At 41.1% G+C, this 15,142-nt stretch overlaps 1 non-coding gene across 1 annotated transcript; it reads right to left on the bottom strand.

The window, feature by feature from the left end:
- Window positions 1–2,184: 2,184 nt before the first annotated feature.
- TRNAI-AAU (transfer RNA isoleucine (anticodon AAU)) lies at window positions 2,185–2,258 on the bottom strand. Its single transcript has one exon. It is a non-coding gene; the product is annotated as a tRNA-Ile (tRNA).
- Window positions 2,259–15,142: the final 12,884 nt, after the last annotated feature.

The raw sequence follows: 15,142 nt of genomic DNA, 5'->3' as shown, positions 1-15,142 counted from the left end.
GGCAACATGTTTCAGCTAAATCGAAAAAGGGTAGTGGTAGTGACGTCTCTGGGACATGTAATTAGTCCCTCAGAAAATTGCTGTGAAAGACTCGACGAAGAGGCTGGCGAGCAAAAACCCCGCACGTGTGGAGCCCCTGCGAGTGTAATTACAAAATGGTTAAAGCTCCGGCGGAACATCGCGTCGAAGGCTGCTTGGCGCTGAGCTGAACTCTAATGCACTGTGTATAAAACACACGGCGCCTGGGGCTGGCGGCGCAGAGCGCAGTGAGGCTGGCAGCCCTGCGACCTGAGATCGCCGGCGTTGGTATCTTTGTACGCTCCGCCGCCCACTGCTCTGCGCTGCCTCACTGGCTGCCCGCCCCGTGTGGGGCAGTTCCTCCTCCCGCGCCGCTTAGCTGGCCCCAGCACCGCGGGCCAGTCACTCCTGCAGCAGTCGGCTGAGAAGGCGAGCAGGACGCGCGCGGAGTGGGGATGGCGGAGGAAAGCTAGGCTCCTGCGGGAGGGAGGCTCCCCAGTTTCTCTGCTAGCTCCGGGCTCGACACCCCGCTGTCTGCACTCTTCCCCAGTGCTGTGCCACCGCCCGCCTCCCCGCTGGCGGCCACGGCCTCCGGGGTCATGACAGGGGAACCCCGCGCCTCACCTAGCCTCACTACTACAGTCTTCGGCTGGGAGCTGCGGCCTCCCTACCACTCCCTCTAACTTGTCAGTCGCGCGGCTTCACTTCGCTAGCGCGCAGCCCTGCACTCCCCATCCCACACTCTGGCTAGGGAGCCTCGGCGCAGCCCACCCGGCTGCAGCACCCCACGAGACCTTAGGGCTTCCCTCTTTTTAGCCGAGAGGAGCTGGGCTCTGAGAGAGGAGTGGGGACCCACGGGGCTCTGTAGAGACCCCAGCACGCGTAAGGAGTGGCCAGGCTCGGGTCGGATATTAGTTTCTAAAGTCGACCCCTTCTCTTCTAGAAAAGTTAAGGAGTATTCCCACTGCCCTCGCTTAAGTTAGCTCCGCTCCCGCTTTAGGTATTTATCTCTCCTCTCCTTTTTCTCGTCCTGACTCTCCACCTAAACTCTCTTACACTTTCCCTATACATAGCAAATCAGGAATTGGATGAGCAGAACACTCCTCAAGATCCAGGCTGAGTGTTAAAGGGTGTTATAAAGCAAGCCCATATTCTACTTTGAGGAACTCAACGATGTTCTTTTTGTGATAGACTGTATCATCAATTTCTCTCAATGTTTCCTGTGCAGTTAAGAAGGTGTATTATCTACACCAGATTATAAATTATATATATATACATCCATAAGATCTACCTTTTGATTATATGCTTTAAGTTTTTCTATATCCTTACTTATTTTGTTTCATTTAATCTATCTTATACTGAGAGTATCGGTTTTTTTTTTTTGTTTGTTTGTTTTTTTCAGTTTTGGCCGGGGCCGAGCTTGAATCCACCACCCCCGGTATATGGGGCCAGCGCCCTACTCCTTGAGCCACAGTTTCAAATCTCTATTATCACTGCTTTTTAAAATCTCCTTGTATCCTATAATTTTTACTTCATAAATGTGGTTAATGTGTTTTTCAGTAGATAGCTATTTATAACGATTCTAATTTTATTGGATTCTAGGTCTTTGACATTAAAATTGGTCTTTTGTCATGTTTAATACTTTGGGACTTGAATTCATATTCGTCTGTCACAAGGAACACAAACTCTGCTCTTTTATTTTTTCCTTTTCCTGGTATGTCTTAGTCCATCTATCCACTATCAGAGTAGTGATAGCTCTCTCTTTGGGCAATCAGCTGTCAGCTAAATCTGAAAGGGTCTTCAGAGACATCTAAAAGAACAAACTTTCAAGAATTTCTCCTTTTACCTTTTATCTCTTGGCAACTTGAGAGAGGAGATTGATTTCGGGACTATTTTAAAAAGACGATTTGAAATCAAATAAACTTTCTTTAAAAAAAGTCAAAAACTTTTTTCACTTTTTTTTCTCCATTATGCAGGGGTCCCAGTCTTCGACCTTCTGCCCCATGGGTATAACTCTTAGAGGAAACGGGAAATGTGAAATGTTTGGGAACTTGGGAGGAGAGTTGGCTTGTGTGTGGGTTAAGAAACAAAGAGGGCGATGGATTTGGAACTCTGCACAACATAATTTCGCGAAGCATTGTACACTGTTGTAAAAATGCAAAAACATGGCCCGTACGGGGATCGAACCCGCGACCTTGGCGTTATTAGCACCACGCTCTAACCAACTGAGCTAACCGGCCACCTGGCAGCAAGTAACGATTCCCTTCATTACAATTGTTCTCAACAGAAAACGTTCTCTCCTCCCCCCCTTCGAAAATACTATGTATGTAAAGATAATTTTCCGTTGTCACACAAGGGGAAAAAAATACTTTCTTTACTACTTTCCATCCTTAATAAAAATAATTAAAACCTCTCTCTTAAAACAAAACCAAAAGAAAAGAAAGAACATTGATTTTTAAGCCGTATTCGTAGACCTGAAATAGGACACTTAAACTGTTGAAATTTGGGCTAACGGCCTGGGAATCTATGGAAATATTTACTGCTCTCGACATGTCTGGTAGGTAGTATGGACCGTGTGTGACATGATGAATTACTACTACTACTCCTATTGAATCCATGCACATTGGTGCCGGAAAGATATTCCCAACAGATCTGATTGTCAATTGTCCTCCAGTCTCCCAGGTTTCTTATGCCAGGAGCCACTAGGACCAGACTTGATCACCATTAGGGAGTCTTCCTACCTACCTGTTGCCTCAGATTTCCAGAATGACCGCAAAACAAAGGTCACTTATAAATTGTCTTTCCAAAATAGCCCTGAAACCAACCAACCTCCTTTCTCAAATCGTCAAGAGATTACAAGTAAGAGAAGTGATCTTGGTATTAATGTGTTCTGGAAATGTGGTTCTCGTCACCATTCCAGAGGCCGTTAAAGCCAATCTTTCTGTGAGCCCAATATTTCTAAACAGTCTTTGCTCCCCCCCCAAACTGTTTCCATTGTTTTTAATATCTTGTTTATCATTTCAGAAATTTTAAATGCATAAGCAAAGTTATACAACTATTTTTTCTTCACAGACAGTAGCATTCTATCCATATTTCTTCTGTCTCTTAATTTTTCTTTACCTGGAACTTATTTTTGTAATCTTTCCATATCAAAACAGAAAAGAGTTATTTATTCTCTTTTAAAGATGCAAGCATAGTGTTTAACTACATGACATTCATCATAGTTTAATGCGCAGTTATTTTTGTTGGGGGGGGTTGTTTGTTTTTGTTTTATAAGACAGAGTCTCACTCTGTTGACCAGAATGCAGTGGCATTAGCCTTGCTCACAGCAACCTCAAACTCCTGGGTTCAAGCGATCCTCCTGACTCAGCCTCCCAAGTAGTTAGAACTACAGGCGCCTGCCTCTCCTTCCGCCGAACCTCTTAAACCTAAGTGGAACTTCGCGATGATTGCACTGCAGCGAGATTCCCAGCAACAAGTAACTGCAGCCCAGCCTGGACCTGGAGGTTCGGTCCTGCCCAATGCAACAAGCAACTCTGGCTTTCTGCAAAGGCGCTATTTGACATTGACCCTGCAGTAGAAATGACCCAGAGAGGAAAGATTCAACAAAGGTGGCTACAAGCCAAGTCCTGGAGGTCTTCATGGGAACCAAGCAGTGGAGGAAACAGGTCGTCAGGACAAACAGGTTATGCAGAAGGCTAAGCCTACTGATGAGGAATAATGCATGCTCAGTTTCTGAAGTCCATTGTTTTATAACTTGGGGAGGACCACTGGGATAAACCAATGCAGACCACGGCTCACGAAATTTTGCCTGCTGCCCGTGGAATGGTATCTGTAATCACATTTTCAGACCTCATCTGGGCTCAGAGCTCACACAAAGCCGAGCTGAGGTCACTCGGAAAATCTGAGGCCAAAGACAGGAAGGCTACTGAATGAATCCAAGCCTGACCCTGGGCACGCCAGCCAAGGGAGAATGGACGACTCCCTGGGGGAATCATCTCAAAAAACATGATACCCTTCAGAAATCCTTTCGGTAGGAAGCAATATCTCCAAGTTGTGGAGTGCCTGTTCATCAAGACTTAAAAGAAAAACAAGGCAATCACACTCAGATTGTGCAGATTCCAGGAACTAGTGTGTCTTTTGATTAATTTGCATAATTCACTTTCAATTACAATATTAAAGAGACAACAAAAAGAATAAATTTTCTCTCTTGAATACTATATATAATGCAAATATTGTGCTTCCCTTAATAGTTTCACGTTTGTGTGGGAGCATTATTTTATAAATTAGTGAGTTTTTTTTAATTTCAGATTAATATAGGGGTACATACCAGTAGGTTACATAGTTTGCTTTTATAAGGTTAAAGACCAGGTTGTACTTGTGCCCTTCACCTACGAAATGTTCAATATACCTGTTGGGTGGGAATTTACCCAATCCCTTTCCCCTCCCCCAGGTTAATGAGTTTTTTTTTTTTAATTTCTTTTTTCTTTTTTTTTTTATTAAATCATAGCTGTGTACATTGATATAATCATGGGGCATCATTCACTAGCTTCACAGACCATTTACCAAGTTTCACATATACCCTTGTCAGATGCACCGCTGGTGTTAATCCCACCAATCCCTTCCCTCTACCCACCTCCCCGCCCCCTCCCTTTCCCCCTTCCCCCTATTCTTAGGTTGTAACTGGGTTATAGCTTTCATGTGAAAACCCTAAATTAGTTTCATAGTAGGGCTGAGTACATTGGGTACTTTTTCTTCCATTCTTGAGATACTTTACTAAGAAGAATATGTTCCAGCTCCATCCATGTAAACATGAAAGAGGTAAAGTCTCCATCTTTCCTTAAGGCTGCATAATATTCCATGGTGTACATATACCACAATTTATTAATCCTTTCCTGGATTGATGGGCACTTGGGCTTTTTCCATGACTTAGCAATTATGAATTGGGCTGCAATAAACATTCTGGTACAAATATCTTTGTTATGATGTGATTTTTGGTCTTCTAGGTATATGCCCAGTAGAGGGATTACAGGGTTGAATGGCAGATCTATTTTTAGATCTCTAAGTGTTCTCCATATCTCTTTCCAAAAGGAATGTACTAATTTGCATTCCCACCAGCAGTGCGAAAGTGTTCCCTTTTCTCCACATCCGTGCCAACATCTCTGGTCTTGGGATTTTGTGATATAGGCTAGTCTCACTGGAGTTAGATGGTATCTCAAAGTAGTTTTGATTTGCATTTCTCTGATGATTAAAGATGATACGCATTTTTTCATATGTCTGAAGGCTGCGCGCCTGTCTTCTTCAGAGAATTTTCTCTTCAAATCCCTTGCCCAGGCTGCGATGGGATCCCTTGTTCTTTTCTTGCTAATGCGTTTGAGTTCTCTGTGGATTCTGATTATTAAACCTTTGTCGGAGACATAACCTGCAAATATCCTCTCCCATTCTGAGGGCTGTTTGCCTGCTTTACATACTGTGTTGTTGGCTGTGCAGAAGCTTTTTAGTTTGATCAAGACCCATAGTGAATTTTTGAAGCTGCTTCAATTACACAGGGGGTCCTCCTCATAAAATACTCGCCCAGACCGATTTCTTCAAGGGTTTTCCCTGTACTCTCCTCTATTTTTATAGTTTCATGTCTTAAGTTTAAATCTTTAATCCAGGGAGAGTCTATCTTAGTTAATGGTGAAAGGTGTGGATCCAGTTTCAGTCTTCTACAGGTTGCCAGCCAGTTCACCCAGCACCATTTGTTAAATAGGGAATCTTTTCCTCACTGAATGTTTTTAATTGGCTTGTCAAAGATTAAATAATGGTAAGTAGCTGGATTCATCTCTTGGTTCTCTATTCTGTTCCAGACATCTACTTCTCTGTTTTTGTGCCAGTACCATGCTGTTTTGATCACTATTGATTTGTAGTATAGTCTGAGGTCTGGTCACATAATTCCTCCTGCTTTGTTTTTATTTCTGAGTAATGTCTTGGCTATTCGAGGTTTTTTCTGATTCCATATAAAACAAAGTATTATTTTTTCAAGATCTTTAAAGTATGACAGTGGAGCTTTAATAGGAATTGCATTGAAATTATATATTGCTTTGGGTAGTATGGACATTTTAACAATGTTGATTCTTCCCAGGCATGAGCATGGTATGTTTTTCCATTTGTTAATATTTTCAGCTATTTCTTTTCTTAGAGTTTCATAGTTCTCTTTATAGAGACCTTTCACGTCCTTTGTTAAATAAATTCCCAAATAGCTCGTCTTCTTTGGCACTACTGTGAATGGGATACAGTCCTTAACTGTTTTTTCAACTTGACTATTGTTGGTATATATAAAGGCTACCGATTTATGAATGTTGATTTTGTAACCTGAGACGCTGCTGTATTCCTTGATCACTTCTAAGAGTTTTGTAGTAGAGTCCCTAGTGTTTTCCAGATATACTATCATATCATCTGTGAAGAGCAAAAATGTGATCTCTTCTGACCCTACATGGATACCCTTGATCGCCTTTTCTTCCCTAATTGCAGTGCCTAAAACTTCCATTACAATGTTAAAAAGCAATGGAGACAATGGGCAGCCTTGTCTGGTTCCTGATCTGAGTGGAAATGATTCCAATTTAACTCCATTCAATATGATATTGGCTGTGGGTTTGCTGTAGATGGTCTCTATCAGTTTAAGAAATGTCCCTTCTATACCGATTTTCTTAAGTGTTCTGATCATGAAGGGATGCTGGATATTATCAAAAGCTTTTTCTGCATCAATTGAGAGAATCATATGGTCTTTGTTTTTTAATTTGTTTATGTGCTGAATTATACTTATAGATTTAAGTCAATTGAACCAGCCTTGAGACCCTGGGATAAAACCAACTTGGTCATGATGTATAATTTGTTTGATGTGTTGCTGTATTCTGTTTGTTAGGATCTTGTTGAATATTTTTGCATCTATATTCATTAGTGATATTGGTCTATAATTTTCTTTTCTTGTTGGGTCTTTTCCTGGTTTGGGGATCAGGGTGATGTTTGCTTCATAGAACGTGTTGGGTAGTCTTCCTTCTTTTTCTACCTTTTGGAACAGGTTGAGTAACATAGGTACTAATTCCTCTTTAAAGGTTTGGTAGAATTCTGACGTGAAACCATCTGGTCCGAGGCTTTTCTTTTTAGGGAGGTTTTGTATGGTTGATGCTATTTCAGAACTTGATATGGGCCTGTTCAACATTTCCACTTGATTCTGGCTAAGTCTTGGAAGGGGACGTGCTTCGAAGTATCTGTCAATTTCCTTCAGATTTTCATATTTCTGAGAATACAGTTTCTTGTAATATTCATTAAGGATTTTTTGTATTTCTGAGGAGTCTGTTGTTATTTCGTCTTTGTTGTTTCTGATTGATGAGATTAGAGATTTTACTCTTTTTTTCCTGATTAGGTTGGCCAAAGGTTTATCTATTTTATTAACCTTTTCGAAAAACCAGCTTTTTGATTTATTGATCTGTTGTATTATTCTTTTGTTTTCAATTTCATTTAATTCTGCCCTAATTTTGGTTATTTCTTTTCTTCTACTGGGTTTGGGGTTGGAATGTTCTTCCTTTTCCAGTTGCTTGAGATGTCCCATTAACTTCCTCTCTTTCCGTTCTCTTGAGGAAGGCTTGCAGTGCTATAAATTTCCCTCTTAGAACTGCCTTTGTGGTGTCCCAGAGGTTCTGATAGTTCATGTCTTCATTGTTGTTTTGTTCCAAAAAATTGGCGATTTCTTTCTTAATCTCATCTCTGACCCAGCTATCATTCAGCATAAGGTTATTTAACTTCCATGTTTTTGTATGAGTATGCAGATTCCTGTTGTTACTCAGCTCAAGTTTTATTCCATGGTGGTCCGAGAAGATACATGGAATAATTTCTACTCCTTTAAATTTACTGAGGTTAGACTTGTGACCTAAGATGTGATCGATTTTGGAGTACGTTCCATGGGCTGATGAGAAGTATGTGTATTCAGTTTTGTTGGGATGAAATGTTCTGTAGATGTCTGCTAAATCCAAATGTTGGATGGTTAGCTTTAAATCTAAGATTTCTTTGCTCAGCTTCTTGTTGGAGGATCGATCCAACACTGCCAAAGGAGTGTTGAAATCTCCAACTATTATGGAGCTGGAGGAAATCAAGTTGCTCATGTCTATTAGAGTTTCTCTTATAAATTGAGGTGCATTCTGGTTGGTTGTGTAGATATTAATAATTAAGATCTCATCATATTTAGTACTACCCTTAACAAATATGAAGCGACCATTCTTGTCCTTCCTTACTTTTGTTGGTTTAAAGCCTATTGTATCTGCAAATAAAATTGCAACACCTGCTTTTTTCTGATTACCATTTGCCTGAAATATGGATGACCATCCTTTCACCCTGAGTCTGTATTTGTCTTTTAAGTTAAGATGTGACTCTTGTATGCAACATATATCTGGCCTGAGTTTTTGTATCCAGTCAGCTAACCTATGCCTCTTTAGAGGACAGTTTAAGCAGTTCACATTAATGGAGAATATTGATAAGTCTGGTGAAGTTTTGGGTATAGAGTTTTTCAAAAGTCCAGTGGGCATTTTTAATCCTTTCGCCAGTGTGGAAATTGGAGTTTGATCCGAAGTTTCTGAGTGAGTTTACTTCTGTGGTATAGGATTGGGTTTGTCATTATGGAGGATAGGTCTGAGAATATCCTGAAGAGCTGGTTTGGTTATGGCAAATTTCTTCAACATATGAATGTCATTAAAGTATTTAATTTCTCCATCATAAATGAAACTCAGTTTAGCTGGATACAAGATCCGGGGCTGAAAGTTATTTTGCTTTAGGAGATTAAAAGTCGGTGACCACCCTCTTCTGGCTTGAAAAGTTTCAGCAGAGAGATCTGCAGTCATTCTAATATTCTTGCCTTTGAAGGTAATGGTTTTCTTTCTCCTGGCAGCTTTGAGGATTTTCTCCTTCATATTAACTTTAGTGAAGTTAATTATGATATGCCTGGGGGATGTCTTATTGGGGTTGAGTCGTGCTAGGGTTCTGAAGCTGTCCGCTATCTGAATTTCAGAATCTCTAGGCATGTCTGGAAAATTCTCTTTCATAATTTCATGCAGAAGGACCTCTGTGCCCAGCGAGGCCACTTCATCTGTTTCTGGAACTCCAATGATTCGGATATTCACCTTCTTCGTATTATCCCATAGCTCTCGGAGAGAATGATCCATTTTTGCTCTCCATTTCTCTTCCTCTTTGAGAGTTTGGGAGCATTCAAAGGCTTTATCTTGAATGTCAGAAATCCTTTCTTCTGCTTGCTCCATTCTGTTGCTGAGGGATTCTACTGTATTTTTCATATCTTTGAGGGCTGCAAATTCTTGCTTCAGTGTGTCTGTTATTCAGTGTGTCTGCAAATTCTTGCTTCAGTGTGTCTGTCTTTGGTGGTTTTGTCTTTAAATTCGTTAAATTCTTGAGACAAGTTTTGAATTTCTCCTTGAATTCCTAATTCCACTTTGTTAATCTTGTCTGCAATCCAAATTCTGAATTTGATTTCTGACATCTCAGCCAGTTGTTTATGAATAGGATCTTCAATTACATCTGCCATATCTTTCCTTGGGGGGGCTGATCTATTCTAGTTATTCATGTTTCCAGAGTTTTTCCACTGATTCCTCCCCATGGTTGTTTTACTCCCTTTGATTTTTTCCCCTGGGGCTTTGTCGAGGGTCTGTACAGTGTTGTGGCCTGAGAAACTGGGGCCCTGTCTGGTGTGGTGGGGCTAAGTGGTTCTGTCTTGTTTTCAGCTGGTTTCTGTTCCACCCTAGTGAAACAGATACTCTGGATTGAAGTCTCAGCTGTGGAGAAATATCAGCAATTAAGTCACCCCACCCCCCACCGGCAAACAATTGGAAAAGAAAAATCAAACCTTCCTACCACCGTGCACCCAGGGCACCACCTGATTTGTCCTCAGGCAATTGGTTCAGTTCAAAAAGTCCAAATCAATTGTCTCAGTCTGCACCTGTCTCGGGTGATAGAGTTTAAGAGGTCTCTGGGAACTGGATCACAGGGGTCTGGTGACTACTGTGGTGTGGCTTGCTCCAGTGCTGTGTGGAGTCAGGAGAAGCCACCCAGCCAATAGATCAGTCTAGGAAGGTTGCTGCCTCCTTTCCCACCGTCACACCCAGTCACTGATAGCCCTGCAGTTGGCTGACCCAGTTGCCTGTAGTGAATCGGTACTCTAGGAGTTTGCACCTGCCTGAATCACAAGGAAGTCTGCCAGGCTGCTGCGCTCTGCCTCTCTCTAGCAGGAGGAGGTGAGGCCTGAAAACCTCGGGTGCTTAATGAAGGTTGGGGGGTTTTCACTCAGGTCCAGTCTCGCCTCTGATTAATGTTACTGACAGAACAGAACAGAACAACTCTGTGGTTCCCCTTTTGTTTGTATCCTTGTGGTCGCAGCTCGCCTCAGCGGAGTTGACAGTGCATTCTTCAACCTTCTCCCTTAGTGCAGCTCAAATCCACCAGGTTACTTGCTGAATTTTTGTCCTTTAACTCTCCTACTGGACGGGAGCCTCTGTCAGGTTAATGAGTTTTTTAATGAAAGTTTACAGTCAGTATCCCTTCTCACATTTGCAACTAACATGTATTTATACTTGAGACCAGTGATGTGAGTAGATCAGTCAATTAACATCTACATTCTTTTAAAATTTACATTAGACAAATAATTGCATATTTTTAGTCTGTTTTCTATTGCTTATAACAGAATTCCTGGAACTGAGTAATTTGTAAAGAAAAGAAATTTATTTCTTACAGTTGTGGAGACCAAGAAGTCCCATTTGAGGGAGGTGGTGCTACTGGTGTCTCCAAATGGTGCAGAATATCACATGGGTGGAAGGGAAAGGAATGAGTTTAGTCTCTCTTCCTCTTCTTATATAAGCTACCAATCCCACTGCCAGTTTAACCCATTAATTCATTAATCAACAATGGATTGATCCATTCATGAGGACTCTGCCCTCATTATCCAATTACCTCTTGAAGTCCTCTCTCAATACTACAACATTGAGAATTAAATTTGAGCATGTGCTTTGGAGGGGACAAATATTCAAACCAGAGCAACCTGGAACATAGTTTTAAATAAATTATAATATATTATCATTGTGTCAATAAAGAATAACTCATTTGGGAATAAATTTTTGCTAATTTGTAGGATAAAATCAACCATAGACTTCTATATTATTGATTTAACAAATAGAAAATAGCAGTAACCTTGATAATTTTTTAATAAGAAAACCAATCAGGTCTGGCAGCAGCCATCAGATGAGGCAAGATGGGTGCATACAAGGACATCCTTAAGGCTCCAGGGAAAAGTCATAGTTGTGTCAATTTAAGTTAATGGTCTCTCATCTAAACTTGCACGTCTACAATTATTTTTCTCATCTCTGTTCAAACCACCCTAAAAATCCATAGCATTTCACAAAATTAGGCCATTGTATGCTCACCTTCACTTTAAACATCCTACCACATTGTGTTGCATTTATGTTTTATGTCTGCTAGTAGACTAAGGTAATGTTCCCTAGGGTATATTTGAGTGTGAAGGAAATACAGAAGAGAAATTGCTCCATTTTGTCCATATTTTTAGTTTGATAATTTAATAGTTTGATTTCAAATTTCAATTGGTTTCTCTGAACTAGTTTTCACCTATGTTCTCTAGAGGTTTCAAAGGCTCAGTTAATTAGGTGGCACCTGTGGCTCAACAGAGTAGGGCACTGATCCCATATGCTTGGAAGTGGCAGGTTAAAACCCAGCCCCAGGGGAAAAAAAAAAAAAGGCTCAGCTAATTAATTTCTAGAAAATACTCATAGCAGGCTCTGACAACTTTTTGAGACCTAAGACCTAAATCACTTTCTACTCAAAAGAGAAAATATCTTATACTATACATTCCATACACTTTAATTTTGTGTACAGATTGTTCAACTAAAGGAATAAATATCTATTAACTAAAAAAAGAAAAGAGAAGCCAATCAATTTGATAATATCAGTGCCAAAACAATCTGAAAAATTGAATTATCTCTTAGGAAACCAGATATCCAACTCATGTTTCCATAGTGCGGCAGTTATCACGTTTGCCTTACATGTGAAAGTTCCCCCAGTTCAAAACCAGGTGGAAGCAGTGCATGTTTTCCAAAGTCTATTACTCTTTTTTAAGTTTTCTTAGTTGAACTTTCCAGTGGAAATCTTCAGAATTGTAAAGTCACAGGATCCTTCATGCTCCCTCAGCCTTCATAAAAAGGTTGTTCTGTCAACTATCTTCCCCCTGTATATTAGCCGTGGTGTGAATAGAAGATCACCATGTCATGGTAGATAATGGTTAGGGGTAGGTTTAGGGGGTCTCTGTACTTTGCAAATCTGAAGTACTAACTGCAGGCTTTCCCCTTAGGCCATTCTGGATTTCTTCAAGGAAAAGATCTGTGCTTGTAGACTCAACATTTATGGCCACTAAGTGGACATTACCAGTCTCCAAAAATTTATTTGTTGCCAGACAATATTTTTAGACATAACACATGGCTTTTAGGAAAGAAGAGAGAGAAATATGAGGTACCATGAGGAGAGAGATGCATAAGACAAGATTCTTTAGGGAGAACTCAGTGGCTCAGAGTCTACCAAGTAACTTGCTGGTCTTGACGACCATTTCCCACTTCTTGATCCCCAAAAGACCACAGATTCATTCTCAGTTCACAGCTGCTTTGTGAAATGGTCCTCCCACTTTGGGGCATCCCCACTAAAGGGTCAATGCAAGGCCACGTTTTTGAGTAAAGTCAGAGGCTTTTAGAGTGCTGGGTTGGATCCAACACTCCAGGTCCAGTCTGGGCTCCAGGAGCTCACTTACTGCTAAGAGTCTTGTTTCTACAAAATGATTGCAAAATTCCATTTAGACTCAGGAGCTCTAGGTGAAATTAAGGTGAGGTTAGAGTGCTTCCCTGCATGTATGGACACTAGGAACCTTGCAAGAAACCTGGATGGGCAAATGAGTGGGCACAAAGTAAGAAAATCTTTGTAGTACATGTTAATGTTCACCAGTACAGTACTCACAGAAGCACTAAGCAACTAAATAACTGTAATGATTCTGCCAGTTTTTTCAGTCAGCCTTGGTGATTCGAAACTCCAGCACCAGGCAAATTGGTCAGACTAACCAAGTAGCTTGATGGCAGGCATGGAAGCCATGCGTGAGTCCAGTAAAAATGGACTTATTTGTTTTAGTTTTTAAGAGAAAGTTTCTCATTCCTTTTATTAAAGATAGAAATTGGTAAAATTAAAAAACTTTATACAACAAGGAATTTATATTGACACACTTAACTTTTTCAGGATATGAAAGAAAACAAAAAAAAAATCTAAACAAAGGGGGCTGGTTAGTTCAGTTGGTTAGAGCATGGTGCTAGTAATAGCAAGGTTGTGGGTTCTATCTCCTGATTCCTATAGGTTCTCACCTTTTTGCCTGTTAAAAAGGTCGGAATAATACACGATGCTCTTTGAAGTTCCAAATCCCTGTGCTGTTATTATTGGGCTATTCAGATTTTCTGTTTCTTCATGATTCAGCCTATGACACGACTCTATGATACTCACCAAGACCCATCACAGAAATCAACTGTGGTGTGTACATGTATGTGCATGTGTGTTTTCCCAGTACTGCACATGGGCTCTTGTGTGTGATTCTTTGGATCCATCTGGGAGTCTCTCACCAGCATAATTTCCATTGGTGAACTATATAGTAGGCTGCACTTGGTCCTGGGAAATTCTCAAGGGGTTTCTTTTTCCCCTTCCTACCGAACTACTGGTATCTTTTTCCCCTTCCTACTGAACTACTGGTATCTTCCTCCAGCCTCACTGTCCAAGCACATTTCTTTCCGGTGTTGGTATTTTTGTAAATACCAACACCGCCCCTGTGACTTTGGTAAAATCTTTTCACAACACATTCTCAAAATGCAACCCTAATAAAAAATGACTTTCAAGAAAGCAGTAGATCTGATAAAGAAGCGGGAGTGATGGATCTCAGATTGCTGAGTCAAGTGTCTCACCTGTGAAACAGAGATAATGGTTCCCAACTCACAGGGCTGTGAGCCCTAGGTAAGATAACAATAGAAAACACGGCCACAAATCCTGGCATACAGTCCCGTCTTGTTAAACAAATTAGCTTGTTTTTCAGCAAAGAAATAAAGGCCCAGGAGCACCACGTTCCCAAACCACTTAAGAGGAAACACTGGGGTGGGTGAGTGGATGGGAGAATTCCAAACATTTGGGAGTGCGGGTCTGGGGTTTAGACACGTGGGTAAGCACAATGACTTATGCTAGGGGAAGAAAAGCAGGTGTCTACATCTCAGGGGGACAAAGGGAAGAAAACCCAAGAATGGAGAAATAGGTCATCCACAACTTCAGAGAAGATCATTGGAGTAGGGGTTCCATGGTGTAATGGTTAGCACTCTGGACTCTGAATCCAGTCATTTGAGTTCAAGTCTTGGTGGAGCCTTAGGATTTTTATTGACTTTTTTTTCCTCCATCTCTCCACAATCCATCCTGTTGATCGTAAATGTCACTGGTCCAAATTTAATTCCTAATATTCCCAAGTCACATCTCTTGAACCTAGCATCACCAACCAAAGAACAACTTAATTGTTGCTGAGCACAGTTTGCTTCTTGGGTAAAAAGGGAGAAATCTGGAAAGAAAATGCCCAAGGAAATCACGAAGCCCTGCTGGAACTGGATGGAAATCAAAGTCTCCAGAGAAGATCTGCAAACAATTGTGGAGACAGGAGATAGGCAGTTGGTGAGAAGGAAAGAAACGAAATTTGGTGACAGAAAAGTTGAGATGGAAATTGAGAAAAGGATTTCCTCAAGTAATGGGTCTGGGAGAGAAAATTGTCCTCAGACAAGACCACAAAGGGATAGAAGTGGCCGGGAAGACGCAACCGGCGATAGTCAATAGTCAATACACATTCATGCTGCTTCAAGTTTCCAAGAGCAAGTTTTCCTTGGACAGAGAACCCGGGGAATGAATAGATTTCCGCTGAATGGATTTCCCCCCCCTCTCCCACCCCAATAGATTTCCGCCCAGGACCAGAGTTAACTCCACATCGCCTCCACCTTTCCTAGCAAGGATTCCCTCCTGATCTAGG

The sequence above is a fragment of the Nycticebus coucang genome, chromosome 9 (genome assembly GCF_027406575.1).
Source record: "Nycticebus coucang isolate mNycCou1 chromosome 9, mNycCou1.pri, whole genome shotgun sequence".
Classification (NCBI taxonomy): Eukaryota; Metazoa; Chordata; class Mammalia; order Primates; family Lorisidae; genus Nycticebus; species Nycticebus coucang.
This window is presented reverse-complemented; position numbering and strand designations above follow the sequence as displayed.